Here is a 6,989-nt window from a genome sequence, read left to right on the forward strand (position 1 = left end):
GCGTTCCAAGAATGCAGGGTTGTTGGTTGTTCCTAGAGTCTCTAAAAGTACAATGGGAGCCAGAGCCTTTTCTTATCAAGCTCCACTTTTGTGGAATCAGCTTCCAGTTTGTGTTCGGACGGCAGACACCCTATCCGTTTTTAAGAGTGCGCTTAAGACCTTCCTTTTTGATAAAGCTTATAGTTAGGGCTGATTAGATTCAGCCCCTAGTTTTGCTGATATAGGCTTAGTTTGTCGGGGGACATCTTACTTCTTCCTTCTCTCTGTCTATACCTGTGTACTCTCATGTTCCGATTAACCCAGCTTCCCCAAATTTCTTTCTTTTTGGTGTCTATATACGCCGGGATCCGGAGTCATGGATGATCCTGCGGTCCTGTGTCATGGATTGCGAGTCCTGGATCTTGAGTCGTGGCTGCGGTCCTGGATCATAAGTCCTGGATGGATATCCTCGTGGATTCATCTTCTTATTATACACACATGCATTTCAAAACATTTGGACTACCTATGTTGCAAATGTATTATCTTTTCAATTTACACACGGCATCTATTGCACGTCTGTCCGTCCTGGGAGAGGGATCCCTCCTCTGTTGCTCTCCCTGAGGTTTCTCCCATTTTTCCCTTTAAACTGTGGGGTTTTCTCTGGAAGTTTTTCCTTGTACGATGTGAGGGTCTAAGGACAGAGGGTGTCGTATTGTCATACTGATATTCTGTACAAACTGTGAAGTCCACTGAGACAAATGTAACATTTGTGATATTGGGCTATATAAATAAACATTGATTGATTGATTGATGCAGCTGTCGTTCAAGTGGATGCAATATACTCCAATAATCTGGGAATCGCAGGGCTCCATGAAGACAGATTCAGTTCTGTTGTACACCCTGCACAACACTTTCTTATTTCCCTCTTCATCTTTCTCATTTGATAAAGCCACCGCCTCACAACAAGATGGACCATCCAAAATAAATGCATTGTTCGGCTTCTGTAGTTGCATGGTGCTTTCTGCCCTTGTCAAACATGTTGTGCATGGAGCGTTTTCCAACTCGTGAATCCTTTTCACAATCTGTGCCAGGGCATTCTTCCCAGAACGGACCATTCTCTTCATCTTATGGAGGTAGTTTTCAAATGGGAAGGCTGCACAGCTGTCCAGGCTTCCAAACCGCTCAGCATCAGCGGATATGTGGAGCATGGCATGCACGTTGTACACAAGGAACTCCTTGCCATAGAGTTCACGACCCCTCCGTACAAAGTCGACTAAAAGGTTGTGAGCATACTCCTTATGAATTTGCACAAGAGTTGGTGAAACAAGAATGCACATAGCAACAGATATGGCCATGAAATGATCATAAAGGTCATTCCTAAGAATGCCTTTGAGCACCAGCTTTCCTGTATACAGCAAAAATTGACGGTACTCAGTAGCCTTCCATCTTTCAATATCTCCAAGGCCTCTGGGTTTCCGCGCAAAACTATTTGGAATACACCTCCGAAGGTCCAGAAGTTTTTCACTGATTTCTTCTATGTGTGTCGCAGGGAGCCTCATTTCCTTTTTGCCTCTGACCCACAGAAGAATTAGCCTTCGTGTGACCCCAAGACAGGCCTGGTGCATATAATCCATAGAAAATACATTCACAGCATCCACTTGAAGAATAGTGAAAGGGGAAACTCCTTTATGGTGTTCTTCTTGAGACTGATCCCTGAATGACTGGTTTGTTCTTAGCACAATGTTGTCAATGTCTTGGTATGTCAGCCTGCCATACCAAACAACTCTCTGCGTACATTTTTCACAACCGTAGTATCCAGAATACTGTTTTGTAGCCCGCACCATTGCTTTTGCAGGAGCATCGCAAACGATGCACTTCAGTATCACTTGAATTGCATTGTCCTTGTACTGAATGCCATGTTGCAAGATGTGATTCAATTCTGTTATTGTGTCAAGTAAGAAATCTAAATTGCTTGGTTTTGAATTGCCACATGTTATGGCAACAGGGAAGACAGTGACTGGTTCCATCATTATTGCACACAAGACTGGCCACACACATGTATTCGAGCTGCGGAAAAGAGGGAGACCATCGATATTGAAAGAAATTTCAATGCTGTCTGTATTGTGCAGTATTTCCTGGGGGTACTTGTCCAAGGTCTTCACCAAGGAATCTTCAAGTCCCAAATATACATAACTCATGCCCGATTTTTCTTCAGTTGTCACCTCCTTGTCTGTTTTTAATAACGTACGAGCTGTTGATGGCAGATTCTTATGTCCAATCTTCTTGAACACTTTGAGTAGGTCATCTACTGCCATATGTTTTATTTGGTGTGCATTGACCCATGGCACTAAGTATTCAGCTACCGGTACATGTTGTTCTTCTTCTTCTGATTCAGATGAAAGGATGACTGGATTTGCGTCAATGAAGTCCCACATTGACCCATCATCATCGCTCTCAGCATCAGCATTTTGTCCATTTTCTTCTTCCACAGACTTGCTTTCCAAAGTAACATGTTCATTCATTGGAACATCAGCTGTCTCATCTGAATTGCATGCAACATCTAACACAAAGTCAGTAATGTCACTATCACTGTCACTGTGTCTTGTCTGGACCTTTTTATTCATACGTGATGCCGATCTTTTGGCTGAAACCCACTTTCTATTGTATTGTGTACGACGCCGCCTCTTCTCATCCATTTTGCTGCAAAACAAGATTGCGCATGCATATGATCAAATTAAAATAAAAAAACATGCCCATGCAGGGGCGGATCCAGGAATTGAAAATAGGGGGGGGCACACGCCAATGGGGGTGGGGGGGGGGGCGCAACCACAAGCTAGGGGAGCCTTCAGACATCCTGGTCTGTGAAATTACATGGTCTAGGCCAAAAAATAGAGGGGGGGGGGGGGCAAGCCCCCCTGGATACACTACTGCCATGCACCACTGCCTGCACGGTAAGATTGTATGTTCCTCATTTCTTTTAAGTTAAGAATATGAGCGATCAACAAATATTACTACTTTTTGCCCCATTGCAATTTGTACAAGGTTTAGTTGCAAATGCTGATGGAAGACTATTGATTACTTCAGGATGTTACTTTTTCCAACTTAATCAACTTAAATAAATTCAGGGCAAAAGATAATCATAAAAACATAATTTCAACTGGCTGGAAACTATCAACCAATGTCCATTCAAAAACATAAAGAGTCTGTTACTCTGAAAAGTTGAATTTTGCATAGATCTAGACTACATAAAAAAAAAATATATATATATATAGCAGCCATAATTTAGCATCCTCTAGCTTTCTTGATGGAAATTCACTAAAAAATCTGCAGTGTTCAACTTCACATTGTCATTTAAATTACCCTTCTAAAGTTCTATAACCTTAAATACCAACTTCTAGCATTGAAGGACCTAAACACAGTGTGTACCTGTGTTTAGGTCTTTCTTAGCCAACTTCATGCTCTATTATTAATCTACAATAAAGAGCCAGCGACGGATCCAAAGGGGGCGGGGGGTGCATTGCAGCAAGGGGCGCATGCCCCCCCCCCCCCCATATGTGTTGTCCTAGACTGTGTAATTTCAGACCAGGATGTCCCTATTAAACTTGTGGTTGACCCCCCCCCCCCCCCCCCCCCCCTATTGGTCACCGAAATCACATACAGTCAAGCTGTGTCCACAGTCAAGCTGTGTCCACGTGTGCATGGCCTATACTATTACTATGGCCCAACACTACGAGACTGCCAACGAAGCACAGCACTGGTCGCCCTACTCCTGGTGTCCCCCCCCCCCCCCTGCCACCAAAACAGTACCACTCTACTCTACGTCCAGCCCCCCCCCCCCCTCCTCCTCCTCCTCCCGCCCGCCACAACTACAGATACATGCCTGCCTTACCGATCTACGTCCACCCTCTCCCTCTCCCACTCCTCCTCCCGCCCGCCACAACTAGTCTACAGACATTGGCGGGACGCGGTAACTTTGCTGGCTCGCTGCCAACTTTGCTGCAGCCTCTTGGAACTAACTAACTGTATGATCACTGTTGACTCTCGAGTGGTTGTAAAACTACTATAATCTGATAATGGCGGTTACGAGGGCTGGGCGCAGCGTGGGCGCGCGTGGCTAGCTCTATTAGGCTTGCCCATGGTCAGCCTGTCGTAAATTCCTTTACATTCCCATAGAGTACGTTCGTCTATTAACTGGGTAGTCGCTATCTATTGAAAAGTCGGGACATATTTCAACCAGATATAGATCTCCCACGGATTTAATGTAAGCTTTGTTCACACAGCCCAGCGGCCCTGCTGAAAAAAACAACATGGAGGCCGAGTGCAAGATTAGGCCACACATGAGGCCACAAGGCACCTGCTTAATTTCGGCAGAAAAAGTGTAAAATATGCTGAGAGCTGTGCATAGAACACTCCCCCATATGTTCATGACCCGAATTACAAAACTTTAAAAAAGGATGGCTTCCTTACCTGCAAGTATATTGAAAGTTCTTGACTTGAATAAAAAAAACGCGGTTTAGGCCTAACCAGCGCCGTATAGATAGCCGTATAGATAGAAGAGTTACGACAGCGGAAGTCCAAAAACGGTTATCGTCACGTGGTTCATGCAGACGAGAATCGTTCCCCGGAAGTTCATGGCGGGCAATGTGAATGCATTGATAACAGGAGATAGAACTTCGACTTTTGGTAATTATTAGTGAATAAAGGTTTAGATTTGCAATATTTATACAACAAATCGATATGTGTATGTATTTACATCAATATGTTTTAAAAAATAAAATAGAATTTGCTAATATTATGTGATAATATTAGGATTAGTGTGAACAACTAGTTTACATGTTAGGCTAACAGTGCCTTGGTTAAAGAGCCTGTTGCTGTTTATTTATAGCTTTGAATTCTTTCAAACCAATATTATCTTCTTAAACTTGTATAGTAGTCAGGAGCATCACTTTCTAATGTTTATTGATATATTTAGAGGGAGGGGATCTAAAGGAATGCTTCAAAATTCAGATTAGATTAATTTCTACCATTTTCTTAAATTCATGGTAGTTTCAGTAATCCCATGGTAATTGAGGACACAAGTTATCTAAATGACTAATGTCATCTTTATGGCTTTCAGAAAGGACAGCAGACCGACAGGTGACTATCAAAGGACTAGCAGCAGCAGCAGCAGCAGCAGCAGCAGCAGCAGCAGCATGATGATGATGATGATGATGTTAAATGTGTTGTTTTAGGAACATCCATTGCAAATACATGGAATTCAATAAACATTGAATAGCATATCATGCAGTTTGTCTGTGCCTTTTCCTCCGTGTTGTCCTGGTTTGCTGTGCTGCCTCCTAGTCGCCACCATGGTTTGCTGTGCTGCCTGGGGATGCTCAAATCGCTCTGAGAAAGGAGTACGAATGTACGGCTTCCCCACTGACACAGAGCGGAGGAAAAAATGGCTGGCACAAGTCAGCAGGAGCAATTTCATGACCAACAGCAAAAAAATATGTGAGGTTAGGTTATTGTATACAAACACTGCATTTGCACTTTTTCACAAAACGAAAACCACACCATTGAGAAAGCTTAATGTTTTGTTTAATACAAAAAAACAGGGAAAGGCTTGAAAAACACTGAGAGTTGAGACTCAGGGTGCAGGGTGAGGGTCTCAGTGCAGGTATTCAGGCTCCATTGAATCCCCCTCTGGTTCTTGTGCTGAAAGAGGGAGTAACAGACAGGAGAAAGGGTTATACACACCTATATAGCACACCTATTGGATGGGAAATTGCCTTGGGGAGATAAGGTGTGGTCTTTGTTCCCAACTGAAGTTATGGAACTTTATTATTTGTGAGTTTAACAAAGTATGACAAATGGCATCAGTAACAGATGTGATATGAATTTCTATAAAGTTGTCTCACATTCTTGGTCATATTTTATATACAGTATATAATGAGTATAACATGTCCAGTAAGTATAAAGTGTTTCCTAATACTGTGTATTCAACCACTATGGTATAGTGTATGGTACTATGGTATGGTATCCTAGCTTAATCTGTTATCTGTAAACGTTCCCTAAATCTACTAATTTAGGGATAATCCACTGACATCCTTTAATACACATGTTAATTTGAATCAGATGTACTGATAATATCCGCAATATAAATCTTTAAGCTTCTTCTTACCTTTAAAAGTCCGTCACGAACGGTCTATTATGCTGCAACTCTACAGCTCTGCTAGCCTTGGCGCTAACTTCCGGGGAACGATTGAGAGGCTCCACGATCCGCCATTGCTGTAAAAAAGTGGTCTATTGGAGTGAACGGAGATGACATAACTCTCAGTCTATACGGCGCTGGGCCTAACGTTCCAGAGATTGACAGCGTGTCCTCGTTTTCGCAGATCCGTTTAACTGTTTCTAGGTCGCTGAACGGCATTCATTTTAACCAGCGCTAGTGGGGGCATCGAGGGACAGGAAAGGGTGTCGAACTGGGAAAAACGATCGAATAACTGTCTGTTTTGCAAAATACATCCCATCTTCTGGGAGAATAGATGGATATTTGAAGGACTATATAATTTGTATGCGTATGGATCGACCAGGATGTGAAGTGGTAAATCCAGAACACTGAGAAAAGGCGCGAACGAAATTTGCTGTGATTGGTTGAATTCTTAGGCTGGTGAGAGCATATACAGTTATAAACATCAACAGCAACAAATGGACGAACAATATTCAACTACATAATAGAGTAGACTCCATCTATTTGCATACAAATCATATGTATACACCCACTTGCATGGAAAGGAAAACGTTATATTTCAACGTGGCCACAACGTGGTATTTATACGTTATATTTCAACGTGGCCACAACGTGGTATTGTCTTTGTAAAACCACCCAAGTAATATTTTTTGCACAAATTACTATCCTTCAAACTCATATTCTGGCAAAAAGGAAATAAATAAATAAATCTAAACATTAAACAAATCAGTATTTTTAGACGGGTGCTTGTGGTGAACCACAACGTTGGGGCCACGTG

The 6,989-nt window shown here is 42.5% G+C and overlaps 1 long non-coding RNA gene across 1 annotated transcript; it reads right to left on the reverse strand.

Annotated features, from left to right (window-relative positions):
* Positions 1 to 5,542: 5,542 nt before the first annotated feature.
* LOC307044714 lies at positions 5,543 to 6,254 on the reverse strand. The gene is made up of 2 exons (XR_013809673.1): positions 6,143 to 6,254; positions 5,543 to 5,676 (listed from the first exon to the last, which is right to left on the reverse strand). It is a non-coding gene; the product is annotated as an uncharacterized lncRNA (long non-coding RNA).
* Positions 6,255 to 6,989: the final 735 nt, after the last annotated feature.

Source organism: Notothenia rossii (genome assembly GCF_949606895.1).
Source record: "Notothenia rossii genome assembly, chromosome: 6".
NCBI classification, from domain to species: Eukaryota; Metazoa; Chordata; class Actinopteri; order Perciformes; family Nototheniidae; genus Notothenia; species Notothenia rossii.